The sequence below is a fragment of the Stigmatopora argus genome, chromosome 23 (genome assembly GCF_051989625.1).
Source record: "Stigmatopora argus isolate UIUO_Sarg chromosome 23, RoL_Sarg_1.0, whole genome shotgun sequence".
In the NCBI taxonomy this organism is placed as follows: Eukaryota; Metazoa; Chordata; class Actinopteri; order Syngnathiformes; family Syngnathidae; genus Stigmatopora; species Stigmatopora argus.
Genome location: NC_135409.1, coordinates 8,579,710 through 8,596,809, shown reverse-complemented (window position 1 = coordinate 8,596,809; position 17,100 = coordinate 8,579,710). Strand labels below are relative to the sequence as shown.

Genomic DNA, 17,100 nt, shown 5'->3' with positions numbered 1-17,100 from the left:
CTGTATAATAACTTTGTCTGGGATTTTTTTGTAAGTACGTATTTTTTGTATAACCGATATCATTTGACCCATTTCGGCTCTAATCTCTAATCAGTGGTAGTAAACAAAAAATGTCATCGTCGACTGCTAATATTTTAAACTTTTCAGTGTTCATTTGTACACTTTTTTAAAATCGCTTAACAGGGGGAATTGCAATCATTAATAAGGTGAGCAATTGGCCGAGCGAGGTTGACAGGTCAGTCGGTTGAGTTAAAATTTCCAGTTGAGCACATTTCTGGCCTTCCTTGTAGTTTACACATTCTTGAAATAAAAGCTTTTTTCAAGAGCTCTTTCCTCCTCCGGTTTTGTTTATAACCTCGAATAGATCAAGGTGGACACGTCGGCTCAGCGTGGGTGGCTCCACATTTGAGCGCGTAGTCCGTGGGGGTGCGCTTTCAAGCACCCCGGCCCCCTTCCCTTACATTCTGGCCCCGTGTGTTTGTCTTTTGACCCACTTTGACAGAAAATCAAAGGCGGCCTTTTGCTGTGTCAACACCACCGCCGGCAGTCGTAGCCGTCGTTAGCGCCGGATCGGATGGTGAGAATGAGCCGGGAGATAAAAGCGGGGGTCCCGCGTTGGGGCATTAGGTTGACGTGGGGTTTTTTCCGGTTCAGCGAACGCTTGACCTTGGGGGGAAAGAAGCACGGCTTTTTATCGGGTGTTCTGTCCACAAGTGTACAGTGGTACCTCGACATACGATCTTAATCCGTTGCGGGATTGTGATCGTATGTCGAGCTTTTCGTAACTCGAGCAAACGTTTCCCATTGAAATGAACTGAAAACAGATTAATTCGTTCCAAACCTCTGAAAAGACACCAAAAACAGGATATTGGATTGGAAAAAAATGTTTTATTTCTTCTAATTCGCCCTCTATTAACAAAGTAACACATAACTAGTGGTATAAAATGTGTTTAATAGAAGTAAAATTAGACGCATTTCGTGGAGGGTAGAGACAGCAACATACACGGAGGCGGGGTCGGGGCTCGGGGGGCTTTTTTCACGACAACGCACTCGTAACGAAACAAACAAATTTAAATTAACTTGGATTAATATATAAAGACACACTCAAACATACGTTTAATGTAACTTTACACAAAACTGAATTCTAATTTAGTTTATTTTTTTTTTTACCTTCGTTCTGGGCGGGTTAGCTGTTTGCCACGCCTCCACCCTCACGTTCGCTATCGATGGGCTGTTTGCTGTTGTACTATTTATTCCCTTCAAAATATTCCCAAAATCATGCACACAAATGTCCTCCCAATAGGATAACGCACGACCACTTGCCAACGAGAAGTAGTAGTCTTGAATGAGCGATCGTGGGAGCTTAACAGGCTAAAGAAGGAATAACAGCGTATTGATTGTGGGTAATGAAGTTTTATTCTGAGAAAGGGTGCCATTGCCTATCGGTGTTGTGTGCACGAGTATACTTCATTACCCAGAAAGCCCTCTTTTTGCCCGCGCATGCGCGTTGTGCATTTCCTGGTCGAAACTCGTCTGAATAAATCGTTCAGTGCTCGTAGGTATCTGTTATACACGAAAGAGATGCGTCAAAAAAAGACAGTGCGCTACAATGATAAACAGCCTCTTATGTCATGGCCACCTGGCCTGGTCGCATCTCCAAATTTTGATCGTATCTAAGGCAAATTATTCGATCGAAATGTTCATCCTACCTCGAGCATGTCGTAGGTAGAGCTGATCGTAGGTCTCGGTACCACTGTATTTAGAAAGCACACCGTGCTTGAGTTCTCTAAAGCCACAATGGCGTCACGTTTTTAAGTGGAAAAGCGACGTCTCCAACAAAGCATCCTTCTTATTCTCGGTGTAAACATCGTAAATGTGAACGCCGATCGCCAGACACGTGCTCGCTCGCGTGCGCCGCTAATTCCTGGGAAAATGTTTGGTCCTTTTGAGTTTACAGTGCGAGCTTCGCTCGTTGCTGTTTTTGGGAAGTCAAAACAGGCCGCGGCTTTCAAAGTGGACTGTTTACTTAGCTTGTAATTTCTCTCCTTTTGTGTATTCTCACCTGACACCAACAACATGGGCTACACGTGCTCTGCCAAAACAGAGGTCTTCCGTGGAAGTGCTCCTTCTGTCTTCTGTTTTTCTTTTTTTTGTGTGTGCATTCGACTGAGATCAGCTCAGGTTTTCGTCAAGAATTTAGTTTCGCCAGGCCTCTCGCTTCCGTCCATCCGTGACTTGTAAACAGACAAGAATGCGACGGAGAGCCCTCCGTCCTTGCGGCGAAACTAGTTAGCCTTTGGCCCGTCGAGATAACCGAAACCGTTTCCTCACGCTTCTGTCGTTTAGCATTAACGACGCACGTAATCATCCCGACGGAAACGCATTTCCTTATCGCCGAGTGCACTTCAGTCCCGTACGTGGCTTGCTTTTTCAACAAATCTTTGTGTGTTTTGTTAACCCCATTCCCCTGTCGGTCATGACGCTACATAAGACAAATTGTTGGAGTGCAAACATGGAGCATAGCTGTCAACCTCTGCCGATAACTGCCCTTATAAATGATTATGATTCCCCTTACAAACCCCCCAAAAACCTTACAAACACCGTACGACGAGTCGTACGGTGTTTGTAAGGTTTTTGGGGGGTTTGTAAGGGGAATCATAATCATTTATAAGGGCAGTTATCGGCAGAGGTTGACAGGTATGATGGAGTCAATGGTTGTGTCGACACCTTTGGGAGTCCTGGGATGACTCTGAGTGTTGTCAGGCGGAATAAGTGCTCTTATAGTATCTGGGATTATGTTTTGTAATGTTTTTTGGGGGCTTGTTTTAGAGATGTCCGTCTGCCACAGTTTGATTTAATACAATATTAGCTATATATTGGCAGCCAGTTAAATTCTACCGCCGAGCAATGTTTTAAGACAAGACGTTAAATCAGGGGTGTCAGACTCGGGTTGGTTCCCGGGCCGCTTTAACGTCAACTCCATTATTCCCCTGAATATTCCGTTTTTTATAGATCTAAAACAATGTTTATTTTAGCTTTTTTTAAATATATTTTTAGATTTTACAAAATGATTTTTGAACTAAAAAACACAGAAAAAATGGATTAGAAAATGACAATTATTGATTCAAAAGGGGGAAAATCAGGAAATTTAATATACATCTATACTCTTCATTTTAATTTGATCCTAAAACAGAAAGTCGGCACTCATGATTTACTTTCACGGGCCACACAAAATGATGTGGCGGGCCAGATTTGGCCCCCGGGCCGCACTTTGACACATATGCGTTAAATGATTTACGTTATGATTGTATCGTTGCAATCATTCCCCGCCATTGGACGCCACAGCTTTGTTTTGTAATCCACATTCTCTGGGAAACGCGTTGACCGCCACGCGACTCGTCCCGATTTGCCCAGTCGAACTTTCCCTAAACCAGGGTTTGCGCAAATGTCACCGGGTCTGGCCCTCCCTTCCTTCCCGCCTGGACCAACGACACGGCGAAGCGTTGATGAATGGCCCCGCCCCGCCCCGCCCCCGAATCCTCCCCACATGTGCAGTCAATTGACTTTGCTCACGTGAGGGCGAACAGGAAGCAATGTGTTTGCCCAGGCACAAAGGAGCCTTTGTCGCCCTAATACACTGCAGGTGAATGACATCAACATAATGCCAGCGCGTCGGCCATCTTCCCACGAGAAAGACGTTCTCCGTCGGTAAATCGATACACTTTCACACTTTGCCATCCTGTCAGAGAAAGCGCCATTTCCCAACCCGATGGTGACTCACGGCATCAAGTCTTGTCATTTGAAACTTCATCCATCCAACGGTCGAAATGATCAAAACGCTTCTTCGAAACTTTGGCGCCATCTCAAACGATCTTGCGATATCTCATCCGGAATAAAAGTACAGCGGCTTACGCAAGGAAGAACAAAACGTGAAGTTTGCGCAACTAGGCTCCGTTTTTTTGTTGCTAAGCTCTGTGCAAACAAATCGGCGGATGTCATCCAAGGCGGGTCGGCGGCGGGTCATTCGACAAAAACAATGCTTTAATTACCATGTCATCGGCTTTATTTCGAGCGGTACAATTTCCAAACTAGCGGAAATGACTTTGCACCTTGCCGAAATGACCGCAAACATTTAAAACAGTGGCAGGCCGTCAGGGCCTTCAAGGCCTTCTCTGCTGGCCTAAGAAATATTTGAATCATACATTATATTTTGTCCATCAATACTTATTAAATAATTCCAAATTGTCTGTTAGCTTCCTTTGATTGCTTTTCCCCCTGGTTGCACTGCTTCCAGGTGTGTGTTTTCATATTGAAGCATTTAACCAATCACATTTCAGCCATTATTTGTTGCCAGGGTCAGAAATCTGCCTCAAGGCTTTTACAATCAGTTCTGCAGGCTCTGCTGCATTAAAAAAGCGTTGATAGTATGAAGAATATGACTAGAGTATGCTAGCTACCCATGAAATCCATTTTTTGAGCCCTTTCTGCCCATCCCTCCCACTTGAACCATTAAAAAGCGGTTGATGAGCAAAGCAGGTGGCGCCACCTCCCCCTTTGCCCCTTTGGAGAAGTCTGGAAGCCCCAAAGCCAGCAGGAAACCCGCACTAATCCCACATCAAAGCGCAGGGCAATCGTTTAAACCCACTGCCACGTCTCCTTTTGGACATAAAAACGTCTTGAACAATGATTGTGGCGTGCCGTTCATCAAAATGAACCCCGCCAAAAGCTTCAGTTCATGTACTCTAACCTGTGGATGACCCCCTCCCCAATTTTTTTTTTCTAAGCGCGAAAACAAGAACTAGTTTGAAAGCTGGTAAAGATACGGGTTCAGCAGTGAGCTAGAAAATGGCCGTCCATCTTTGTCAGGGACTCGCCCTATTGCAGATTAAAAACTATGTCACCTATATTAATATTATAAAGTCGTTCTCATCAAAGTTTTATGAGCAAGAATGAAATAATCCCCACCACATGATTCCAAAATCTATTTTTTTCCCACCGATCTAACGTCATCAAAGTCCATGTCCGCGGACCCCGAACAGTTAAAATAATGAATGCAATGTTTTTTAACCTTATTTTAACCTAATTTTAATTTTTGACTTTTACGCAAAAAGTCATGTGCTCACAGAGACTTTACGTCGGCAAAAGTTGATGCCCCTGAAACCAAACAACTTCTAAAAACAGGAAAATGACTTAAATCTTGTAGTATTCCGACTTTTTTCTTCGCAATATTACTAACGTTACGAGAATAGCCGTTTTGTGCTCACACAAACTTAACGTCGACAAAAGTTGAAGAAAACCAAAGAGCTTCCGGTTTACTTTACATAAAAATAAGCAACTCAATTGGATTGGATAACTTTATTCATCCCGTATTCGGGAAATTTTGTTGTCACAGTAGCAAGAGGGTGAGAATACAGACACAGCAATAGACATTTTAGACATAAATAGATAGGTCAGAAGTAAGTTAATAAATGAATACATAAATAAATATAGAAATAAATAAGCGTGTCTCTGAAGTATATATATATTTATATATATACACACACATATATATACACATATATATACATATGTATATATATGTATATATATATGTATATATATAAATATATATACACATATATACATATATATACATATATACACATACATGTACATACACCTATACATACATACATATAGGTATATATATACATATATATACACATACATTTATATATATTATATATACATATATATACACACATATATATACGTATATAAATATATATATATACACGTATATACATATATACATATATAAATATATATATACACATACACATACGTGTACATACACCTATACATACACACAGACATATACATATACATATATATATATATATACACATACACATACGTGTACATACACCTATACATATACCTACACACACATATTAGCACATATATACATACATACACATAGATGTACATCAATGACGTTAATCTCAAAATGTTACGATTTGTATCTTGTTCTAGTACAATCTATGAATTGATATTTCAATTTTAACCTCGTCATAGTTCCTCGTCCATAGTTTTAATCTCTTAATATTGAGATTTCTCTCTTGGATTATTACCATGTATGAATTTCCCACGAGACACCTGAGCGTCGCTCACGGCACCCTGGTTGGGAAACACTGCCTTTATTGGCGCGGTTCCGTTGACAACATCCAGACTAGAAATTCTTGGCTGGCAGCGGCCCGCGGTCGCCCGGAACATTCAGTTCCCCATGCAGTCATGTACAGTAAGGCCGTGCTCAAGCCGCAATATGCATTCACAGTTATGATCTATAACTCTTCAACCTGTCCACTAAGCTAGCATGGAAAAGGGATACGAACAAAAAAAGTACACTGAAATATGAAGAACAGATCTTTTTTTTTTTTTTAAGCTAAGTGGCGTATTGTCCGGAATGCCAGCAAAAAAAGCAAAATGTATTTTGTCTTTTGACCATAGCACCCTCGAGCATTTTGCTATGGATATGGACAGGGATGACATCACCGAGATTGCTTTGTAACCTGAAACTGCTGATGTCTCATCCAGTAAAAAAAACAAAAAAATCCTCGGCTGCTCTTAACTCATCGGCCACCGTGTGTGCTAATTGGCCAACCGTAGTTACTCTAAAACTGGATTGCTTTCCCATTGACACACACAGTAACTTTATCAGCCAGTGCGAGGGAATTACTAGATTAGATTAGAATTTTATTTCATCCCGTATTCGGGAAATTTCTTGGTTGCGGTAGCAAAACAGACATAAGACACAGAAGACAATGTAGACCTAGTTAAAAAATCTGCAGGAAGAAAAGCGGCAGTGGCTGTCATTTTGACGGACGACGATGACAAGGCAGCCATTTATCAAACACTTTATTGTTAGTGTGTTGCTCACGCACCCCGACTAAAGTGGACTCTGACAAAAGGAGTGATGTCATCCGTAGTTAAAAAGCCAAACCCAAAAAATAGGAAGAGCCATTTGACATTTAGCAGCATCAATTTTGTGACAGCCCGAATGAAAGCAAAATTATTGAAGAATGTTACAGTTGCCCGTAATAAAAGTTCATTTTGAAGGAAATTGACAAAACGTTCGATATGGAGTTATTCACCTAGACCTGCTGTTGTGATCACAAAATGATTGACTGACTTTTCAAGGTTTACATCGATGTGTCATTTTTTTATGATCCACCAAGTCAGCTGTGTGCCAATCAGTGAATAACACCTTAATGACAATCCACTCCAGCAATAAAACATATAATAAAATGCTGTCACTAGGAATGAGCCGCATTTAATTGTAGGCAAGAACAGACAATGCAATGTGTCACAGGCATAAAAATAACTCCATTGTACTTTAAATCCTCTAAATTTTGACTCAGACTCACAAAAGAAAAATGCCACGCTATAATTAACCACGATATTAAAATGTTCCAAAAGCCCATTTTGTTAATTTAAGGAGTGTTTTACAGAATACTGGTGTTTGCTCTTGACCTTAAGTCAAATCAATATTTAACTTGGCTATGGAGCATTTTTGAGCCTCACTGCCATTGGTAGAAACCACTGATGACTTCTTTGACAACTTGCCGTCATTTCTGTTCGACGTTACGAAAAATAGTGCTTTGTTTTCAATGACGCAAACTGAAAATACTACATGGCCACTCCAGAATTTGGGACATGTCGTAGACTAAAGTAACCAACCCGAGTCTGACACCCCTGACCTAAGAAAAGAGTCATTACATTTATTACCATATTTTGCCGTTTAATATACCCGGGTATTTTAAATGACTTTTGCTTTTTTGAGCCTCCCGTTTGTGTGCCATTTAATATACTAAACGGCAACTCATCTTTTTTGGCAAGATTTGTATGGTGTTCATGGGGGCATAATTATAGATACTTAAGTTCATTAAAATTCCAAGTCAGACTTTATTCAGCAGTAAGTAGTTTTAATCTGAGCAGTAAGTAGTTTTAGTCTACAAAACATTGATGCACCCCGTCACGGCATAAAGAGTGCGTAGTGGATCGTACCTTCCCGTTTGTGCGCCATTTAATATACCCCTGCTGTCTAATATACCCGGGTATATTAAATGGGGGGGGGGGTATATTAAACAGCAAAATACGGTAACTTGTTTTTTACCTATTTATGTCTAAAATGTCTTGCTGTGTCTGTATTCTCACCCTCTTGCTACTGTGACAGTGAAATTTCCTGAATACGGGATGAATAAAATGATCTAATCTAACTCCTTCACTGCCATTGAATGGGGTAGACGTCCTATTCCTTTTGACAGGGAGGGGCTCGGCCTACCCACAATGCCGTGCAAAAACTCGTTTGCTTTTGTCGTCCTCTTCACCTCACGTTCATCCCAGAAAATTCTTTGCCAAGATAAAAATGTGCTAACCGTATAATTATTCCCTACAGGGTGGCCATTACACGCTAATCCCGCAGAGCGCCGCGGCCGCGAATCGGCCAACGTGACGCAGGGCGGGAGACGAGGAATGAGGACGCTTCGGCCGCCACTTCCACGCGCCGCCGGATGGCGTTTTGCGGTGAGTCTCAAAACCGCTGACGTGTTTGACGTTACAAGCCCAGTCCTATTTGAAATGTATTCCCTCGTTGACGTAGCCTTAACGGGAGATTATTGACGTTTTCTGGGAAAGTCTAAGAATTTGAGGTTATTTGACCAAAAAAGGTTGGTCTTTTTTTCGATATTTATTCTAACTAGACTGGAAACATGACGTCCTGCAGTTTAGATTTATCAAAACTTGTCACTGCGCAGTACTTTTTCTACGGGAAAAATAGTAGAGTCGGGGGCTGCTTGCCGTAGTTGTGAGAGATGGTGTACCCTATCGACTGATTTATTTTATTCTATCGTGATAACAATTTGAGTATTGGTCCATATATAAAGCGCACTGGATTATAAGGCGCCCTGTCTATTTTGGAGAAAATTTAAGACTTTTATGTGCGCCTTATAGTCGTGAAAATACGGTAAGTCAAGTGTGCATTTTTTTCTTCTGCAATTTTATTCCCCTTTCCACTCTAGCACATGTTCACATTCAATTTTCCCGTTCATCTCACCTTTTAAATTGCGTCATCACGTCACGCCGTACGTTCGGTAGTTCGGTAGTTCGGTAGTCTCATTTGAAACGTCTGGCGGCGCACGTGTGGGCCGCTTTCGCCCGTGCGCCTACGTGTCGTTTTTTGTTGTTGTCGCAGCTGGTGACATTCGGGATTCCGGGAAAACTCCCATGGCTTTCTGGGAAAAATCAGCGGCGTGAAAATATCAGACCGCCGTGCTTCTTGTTGACATATCAGCGCGTCGTGCAGGTGTTTTTTACTCGTGTCTTCACGGCGTGTTAGACACCACTCGGATGGAAAAGTGCTTCAAAAGTCAACATGCCGTCGTGCGAATTCTAAGCTATTGATATTGAGTATTGATGAGAGGAAATTGATCTGATGCACTTAACAAAATAAGATAGTCATGTTGTCAGAAGAGGATTTTTGGACTTTTGCTTGTCAATAAGATGATTTGACTTGAGTTTGCAACTTTCTCTCTGTTCGACTTTGGAATCTGACGTCCCTTTAGCAGCCATTCCGGATCATTTCATGCATAGTAGCTGCCATTGACAGCTGTAGAATGAGTACTGATGCCGGCCATTTTTTTCTCACTAATCTGGTCTTTATCTTTCTTCGTCACTCGCCTGTCACAGACACAAAAGATGATGTCAAAGCCACCGTGCAGAAACACGCGGGTGGACAAAAGATGGGCTTAACTTTTTGACAAGTTGCTTTAAAAGCAACCCCCCCTTGAATGCAACCTGAGCCAGGTGTGCACAGGTAGGACGAGGCTTTGAACTTTTCTGTCGTCATGGCGGGCCGATGACTCAAAGCGAGCGCCATCTGGAAGAGAGAAATCATTGCAATTTCGGGTAGAACTGTTAAGATTTGGGTGGATTTGTGTTTTAAGCAGGGTTGGTTTACATTTCAATAGATTTTTTGGGGGGGCGGGGTTAAGACTTTGGGTGAAAATAGCTCTTATTGGTGGAGCTGACATGCACAAGTTTGCGTGACCTTGATAAATGCAATGTAAGGTATCATTAGCCTAATTGGAGTGTGACTCAAGTCAAGTGACGTGGCTTCAAGTCAGGCATCATTTGGAAAATAAAACGGATTGAAAAGTAACAGCACCTTTGGAAATAAATGATTTCCTCGTTAGTAAAAAAAAAATGTATCTCACCGTTACAAAAATATGAATTTCTGGGGTATCGTATTTTCACGACTATATGGCGCATCGTATTTTTAGCCACAGTGTCAGTAACGAGTGCTATTTCTGTATTTGACACACACAAAGGACGCACCGTTTTTATAGACGCAGCCAGGCATGGCAAAACATACACCAGCTTAAACATACACGCTAAAAACACGTTTTTAAAAAGGCAACGGAAGCAAAAGTGAGTTGGGTTGTACTTTATTTAGCCATTTTACAACTTACTCACGTCATCATTTGTGGGTAAAAATCCATCAAAGTCCTCATTTTCTGTGTCCGAATTGAACAATTGTCCAAATGAGTCATCGAAAACGATGAGTTTTATACATTCGTCCAGGTGGCCACAATCCATTCGCAAATAGTAGCTAGCTAGTAGCTAGCGTAACTATTCCAACGCTGTCTTCCATGCTTCGTAAAGCTGTGTTGATGTCGATGTCCAGGCCACAATCCATTGGGTGTTTTGACAAAAGAACTATATATCCCAGCAGTCACTGCGCAATACTTTTTCTACGTGAAAATAGTAGAGTCGGGGGCTGCTTGCCGTAGTTGTGAGAGCTGTAGAGGATAGTGTACTCTATCCACTGATTTATTTTATTTTATCGTGATAACAATTTTACTATTGGTCCATATATAAAGCACACTGGATTATAAGGCGCCCTGTCTATTTTGGAGAAAATTTAAGACTTTTATGTGTGCCTTATAGTCGTGAAAATACAGTACTTTAAAATGACCAACTTGGGGATATGCATGCTTTTCATCATCAGACAAAGCATCATCCTTCAAAATACCTACAGTTTATGTTCCGTTTTTCAGATTGGCATCCATCATGGCCATGTTTTTTGTTGTTGTCATTCTCTGTTTATCGCAATTTGTTGGCAAGCATCTACTTTTTGCCTTTTTTTGCTGTCATGTGTGAAAACGGTGCAAAGGCGTGAGTAATCCAGCACCGGGCCTGAGTCACGGATTGTATAACTGGCCGCGTTCCCTCAGGTGCTGGATGAGGTCCAGACGCTTGGCAAGCGAGCGAGCGAGCGAGCGAGCGAGCGAGGCCTTGACACGCAAACACACTGACTGCGTTTGACGCAGGTGAGACCAGACTGCCGGCCCGAATCAGCTGGGGCTAGTTTTCCACCATCTTTCCACCTATTTTTAATACCCACTTTGGTTCATTAGCGAAGATCTGTGATCTTATTGTGGCCGGATATCACCTGGCGCAACCGTACTTTTAAAAAATTGGGGCTGTGCTTTGGAATCTTTTACGAGAATATTTCCAGTTGCGAACTCGCATTGAATGCGAACGTCATCGGAACGAAGCCTTTTCTTTTGAATTTTAAGATCGGGTTTGACGAATTGACCATGAACTTGACTTTGGTAGAAACGCTAGTAAAAAAGAGAGCCAAATCCAGATGTCGGAAGTCTAAAAGTAGATTTTCTTGGGAAGTTTCTTGATTGCATCGTTGTTGACTTACAGAAAGATGTGCAAAATGCCTTGGAGCTCTTTCATCTCCACTTAAGTTTTTCCGCTTTACGTCATATTTGTAAACCAATCCCGGGGCGTGTCGTTGTTGACAGTTCAGAGTATTTCTGAGGAAAACAGCTCACCGATGGGGTTTGGCTCTTTTGCTTTCCCTCGTTCTTTCGACCAGCGTCACGTATTTTGTATTTTTTTTTCTAGTAAGGGCTCCCTCTCCTCTCTCTTCTTTCACCTATGAACTCGCTAGCCCCGTGACATGTGGCGACCACCTGCAAGTGACCATCCTTCAAACCCGAGTTTACGAGCGACCGTGATTTAGGACGTACGGTTCAGGGATCGGCCAGACGCGGCTTAGGCTTGACGTCTGCTAACATGTTAAGTATTTCTGATGCAAGAACTTCAGAGAAAGCCTTTTAAAACGCCACTGGAAGACGGTGTTTCTGCGCCGTTGACGGCCACGGGCCTTCGGCGGCGTTGGTTGCCAGCTAAGATGGTGAATGTCCCCCGCGTGGGTTCCTTTGTAAGCCGTCCTGAAAGAACTTCTTGCTTCTAAGGTGACGTAGTGAAGGCAAAATGGGTCCATGGAGGCTTAATTTCCCCCCTCAGACATCAAGTCCCCGTGTTTTAATGGAGGATTAGCAGTCCCTGAAAAGCAGGCAGGCTGGCGTCTCCAATGAAAGGACCCTCGCTGACTTGGGAGTCTGTCTGGAAGACTTGTTGTGCGGCCTGGTTTGGCTTTACTTGCGAGAACGGACCACGCCGTTGAGGGTCTCGATCTATTCGGAGTTCGGCTCTTTATGTGAGGATATGTCTTATGTAAATTGCGCCATGCCGGTTGTTCAAGGTTTTGTCATCTCGCAAATGGAAATCTTTGCTTTGATCCTTTCCAGCAGTGTACTTAAATAGAGAGATTTTAAGTACAGTGGTACCTCGACATACGATCTTAATCCGTTCCGGGACTGAGATCGTATGTCGAGCTTTTCGTAACTCCAGCGAACGTTTCCCATTGAAATGAACTAAAAACAAATGAATTCGTTCCAACCCTCTGAAAAAACCCTTTATCCACGGCACTCGTAAACGAACAAACACGTTTAAATTAACTTGGATTAATATATACAGACACACTCAAACATACGTTTAATGTAACTTTACACAAAACTGAATCTAATTTTGTTTTAATTTTTTTACCTTCGTTCTGGGCGGGTTAGCTGTTTGCCACGCCTCCACCCTCACGTTCGCTATCGATGGGCTGTTTGCTGTTGTATTCCCTTCAAAATATTCCCAAAATGATGCACACAAATGTCCTCACAATAGGATAACACACGACCACTTGCCAACGAGAAGTAGTCTTGAATGAGCGATCGCGGGAGCTAACAGGCTAAGGACGGAATAACAGCCTACCCACGTATTGATTGTGGGTAATGAGGTTTTATTCTGAGAAAGGGTGCCATTGCCTATCGGTGTTGTGTGCACGAGTATACTTCATGACCCAGAAAGCCCTCTTTTTGCCCGTGCATGCGCGTTGTGCGTTTCCTGGTCGAAACTCGTCTGAATAAATCGTTCAGTGCTCGTTGATATCTATTATACACGAAAGAGATGCGGCAAAAAAAGACAGGTCGAGGTACCACTGTATACCTTGTTTTTAAATTAGACCATTGCGTTACGGTCAGTTCTTGCCAAATGCGAATCCCTTATTTACCCTTTTTTTCAACCTGTGATGTAAGATTGAATTTGAGCAGTCCTTTATTTGTGTTGCCATTGGAGCAATCTGCCAGGAAATTAAATATTTACACGGTTTATTCGTTGTTTCCTTTTGCATCACAGCTTTGGCTTACTTTCAGGCGTTCTAGTACACTAATCACCACTGCCTGGGAACAACAGCAAGGATGTCTAGTGCCTTTGGATTGACTTCAAAAATCATTTTTGGTTTTGAAACACTGTTTTCAATTTCAAAACAAAACAAAACAAAAAAGAATAATGACCGTCTTTTACCAAGTAGCGCGCTATGTCTTGAAAAAAGATCAAGAACTGGAAGTCTAGCAAAATTTTCCCATGTCAACGATTTCAATTGACTTTTATTATTATTTAAAATGAGTCAGCAAGAGATATTTAACTTTGTTTTATCCACAAAGCCGATGCTGTCGACCACACATCTTCCAAACAGATACGACGGTATTGTACGTCCTGTCTTCTTAATGCGGATCTTTTAGTCCTTCATCCCGAGGTTAGATATTAAGACATTTTCTGAAATGATAAATCCAACCCACATATTGCTTTTGGACTGACTGAAAGACACGGGATCAAACTCCAAAAGAGACGTTATTGAAGATACACGTAGAAAGATGGATTCCTTCCAGATCTGCAGCACTTTAAACCTACTATAAGACACACGCACACTAAAAAAAATGATGTAGAACACTCCAGACTCAATTTTATTAGCCTGTGTCCTCAAATATTTCCCTTACATAACGCGGCGGTGCGACGGCTAAAGGTATGCTGACACTCGGCTGCTGCCAAAATGCTCCATTGACAACCCATAATTGGCTCATAAATCTCCCCGACAATCAGGTCATCGGATTCCTCGTTATGCAACCGCCAAGATGCCAAATAGCGTTTTGACGTGGCGGCCGTTCTTTCGAGCTCTATTGTGATATGAAGTCTAAAAGTTGGGGCTATGATGTCATGAGATTAGGATTGTTGATTGTTTTGAGAAAGAGAAGAAAAGCGCTCAAAAACGCAAAGCTGCAAACAATCCTCGTGCATAGGAAATGAAAAGCTCCCCCTTCGATTGGTCCGCAATATGTCCGCCGCCAATGGCCATAAATCCTGTCTCTGGTGAAATATTGCTTTGGCATTTTTTTGATGTGGGGTATTGGGGGGCGGGGCTTCTACCATTTGAAGCCTTAGCTCACAAAGACGAGCTTGTGCTTGTTTTTGTTTTTCAACTTTCCATCTGTAGTGGCCCGACTTCTATTGTCTATGTGGACTTGTGTCGTGCTGATAGTTGCTATGGTAACGGGAACAAACATGGTGGTGTTATTGGTTTTTTTTAGGTCACTTGGAAGTTCCATTAGTACTGCGTTTACACAAACGGCTTTTAAATGAAGCAGCAGACAGATAATGCTTTGTGTGACTGTGGTCATTTTCAAAGGACGCCACACCTGCTTTGGCGGTGAGCTCGGGGGTGATGGATCTGATGATCTGATGAGCCAATACCTGTAGCCCGTGGCCGACATTCGCGTCTTTGCACGGCTGAGTCGGAATTTCAATGAGGGAGGAAGGATGTCCTATTTAACAGTTCGACGTCCACTTTTCAAAGTATTTCCCATTTGTTGCCCCACAACCGAAACCCAGATAGAACATAACCGACCTGTTTTTTTTTGTCACAAACGCTCAGTTCAGGTTAGCAGGGAGCAATGTTACCTCTAATTTTTTGGTTCGCGGGCCGCTTTAACGTCAACTTGATTTCACGTGGGCCGGACCATTTTAGATATAATATTTAGATTTTTTTTAATAAACTGATTAAATGAACTGGATTAAAAGCCCTGAATATTCATTTTTTTTTAGAGATCTAAAACAATGTTTATTTTAGCTTTTTTTATATATTTTCTAGATTTTACAAAATGATTTTTGAACTAAAAACACAGAAAAATGATTAAAAAATTACAATTATTGATTTAAAAGGGGGAAAATCAGGGAATTTAATATACATCTATACTCTTCATTTGAATTCGATCCTAAAACACAAAGTCGGCACTCATGATTTACTTTCCCGGGCCACACAAAATGATGCGGCGGGCCAGATTTGGCCCCCGGGCCGCCACTTTGACACACATGGATTAGATGAAGTACACATACTGGTGCTATGATACATAACCCCCAAAATAGCTGATTTGTATCCAATAACTGGACTTGCCACCCACTCTAATAACAAGAAATGTATTATCATTGAACAAAAAAAATGGCTTTCGATTGGGTTTTATTCGACTACTCTGTACCAATGTTCCCTCTATTTTTTTGTTTATCTGGGCAGACAGACAACCTCCCTGAGCACACTGAGTACCGGTGTGAGCAACATCATCATTGCTCGCTATGGGCACGCACCAGTATCCCACCTGCCACCAAGTCGGCAGACATTTGTTTTGGCAAATAATAGACGATAAATGAAAGCCATTTTACGGGTTGTAACAGTAAGTCTTTCAAGTTGCTTTGAGTGGGTTTTCTGTGCTCGTGCGTTCATGCCGATTTGTCCGACAAGACGTTGTATTGTCTGCGTTCAGCGTGGGATTCTCTTGAATTTGCATGAAGCAGGGTAACGTATACATAGTATAGGCCTGTATTCGAATAAAAGCAGGCGGTCACAATGGTACGCTTCAGTCTTTAATCACAAGCACATTGAGAAAAATGGCGCTTTTCCCTTTAAGTCATTTGCAGATGACGACGGGTTCGCACGAGGCCTCGATAAGGAAGAAAAAGGCATAATTATGAGAGGGGAAAAAGTCATTATTGGATGAAAGAAGCAGACATGTTATTCGTCTCCAGAGAGTCAAGCTAATGTGAAATGTAAGACGAACTGAGGTGGAAAAAGGACTTGTGATGAGTTGTAATGTTACTTAATCCATAACCAATACGAAGTTGCATAATTCCTCATTGTTGGTTGGAGGGGCCACAGAGAGAAATGTCAAGGAGCGCACTTAAAATAGCTCAAAATGATAGAATAGTCATGAAATTATATGTAAAGTGATGAATTGTTTTTTTGTTTTGTTTCTTTAGAAGGAATCATATTTTTAGTATGGTAAGATTAATGGATAAAAATATTGAAGGGGGAAACCATTACCGGTCATGAGTTAATGTACAATTAAAAAAAAAGAATTAACATTTTTGTATTTGCGAGTCAATCACAACTAAACTTTATTATCTTCTGTTCGTTTACCGTATTTTCATGACTATATGGCGCATCGTATTTTTAGCCGCAGTGTCAGTAACGAGTGCTATTTCTGTACTCATCGGCCGTCAAAGAGTTAAAATGTCATTTTCCGTTTTTTTGTAGTTGTAAAATAGTCATTTTGTTAAACAAAGTAAGGCAAGTGCTATTGAATTGCAACGTCTTTTACGATAAACTTGTTTGTAGCCGTCTCCGTGGCAACCTTGACTGATGCTCAATGGCCCCAACTCTTTCCGTCCAATGAACGACTTCCAAAGAAAAGGTTTACTGGCTCTTACAGGACGTCTTTATTTTATTATTTAGTGTCTACAAAGTCTTTTGTTTAAAGACATTGCCCCTAAAAAATAGTACCGTAGTCAAGTTGTCTAATTCTGGAAAAAAAAAAGATGCAAGGCAGA

The 17,100-nt window shown here is 41.7% G+C and overlaps 2 protein-coding genes across 14 annotated transcripts in view; one reads left to right on the top strand and one right to left on the bottom strand.

Annotated features, from left to right (window-relative positions):
* The window catches only part of mkln1 (muskelin 1, intracellular mediator containing kelch motifs), a 159,138-nt gene that overhangs the window by 24,715 nt on the left and 117,323 nt on the right, over window positions 1–17,100 (bottom strand). The gene's annotated exons all lie outside the window — the stretch shown is intronic.
* LOC144069249 (ankyrin repeat and SOCS box protein 13-like) overlaps window positions 1–17,100 on the top strand; it is a 91,185-nt gene that overhangs the window by 19,596 nt on the left and 54,489 nt on the right. For 9 of the 10 annotated variants that reach the window (XM_077594486.1, XM_077594485.1, XM_077594483.1 and 6 more), the window contains one exon: window positions 8,438–8,565. The gene's annotated coding sequence lies outside the window, so the exon portion shown is untranslated. Of the gene's footprint in view, window positions 1–8,437; window positions 8,566–15,790 lie in introns of all 10 variants that reach the window. The other variant, XM_077594489.1, reaches the window with a different exon arrangement.